Raw genomic sequence first — 1,100 nt, forward strand, 5'->3', positions numbered from 1 at the left:
CGCGTTTTAATTGGCACATCCCATAGTTCACTTCATATCCAGGAGAACGGCGTTCCACAGGGCTCAGTATTGAGTGTGCCCCTTTTCCTTGTGGCCATAAATGGCCTTGCAGCAGCAGTTGGGTCGTCTGTCTCACCCACGTTATATGCTGAAGATTTCTGCATCTTGTTCAGCTCCTCCACCATTAGTGTTGCAGAACGTGGGTTGCAGGGAGCCATACGCAAGGCGCAGGCATGGGCCCTATCTCATGGGTTTCAATTTTCTCCTGCAAAGACTTTTTTTATGCACTTTTGTCGGTGCCGAACTGTCCATCCCCACCCTGAGCTCTATCTTCAGGATGCCATTCTCAGGGTTGTTGACACTTACCGTTTTCTGGGATTGCTGTTCGATGCCCGGCTTACTTGGCTTCGACATATTCATCAGCTCAAGCGTCAGTGCTGGCAGCATCTGAATGCCCTTCGCTGCCTCAGCAACACAACTTGGGGTGCCAATCGTAATACGCTGCTGCAGCTCTACAAAGCCCTTGTGCTGTCCCGGCTTGATTATGGGAGTGTGGCGTATGGCTCAGCGTCGCCCTCAGCATTGCAACTGCTGCACCCCGTTCACCACTGTGGGGTTCGACAGGTGACAGGAGCATTCCGCACCAGCCCTGTGGACAGCATACTTGTGGAGGCAGGTGTCCCTCCACTGCGATTGAGGCTCCAACATTTACTGGCCGCTTATGCTGCCCATGTTTTTAGCTTGCCTGGGCATCCAAACTATCGTCTCCTGTTCCCACAATCGGTCGTCCATCTTCCTGAACGTCGGCCCCGGTCAGGTTGTACGATCGCGGTCCATGTCAAAGAGCTTCTCTCTGGGCTTAGGGTTTTTACAGTTCCACCTCCTTTCCGGGCCACTTTGCGGACACCCCCATTGTGTGTTCCTCACCCTTGCCTTCGGCTCGACTTGGCACAGGGCCCGAAGGACTCCGTCCCTCCAGAGGCCTTCCGCTGCCGTTTTTATTCCATCTTGGCCACGTATCAGGGCTCTGGCATTGTATACACTGACGGTTCGATGGTTGCTGGTCGTGTCGGATATGCGCTTACTCTAGGGGACTATTC

This window comes from Schistocerca americana, chromosome X (genome assembly GCF_021461395.2).
Source record: "Schistocerca americana isolate TAMUIC-IGC-003095 chromosome X, iqSchAmer2.1, whole genome shotgun sequence".
In the NCBI taxonomy this organism is placed as follows: Eukaryota; Metazoa; Arthropoda; class Insecta; order Orthoptera; family Acrididae; genus Schistocerca; species Schistocerca americana.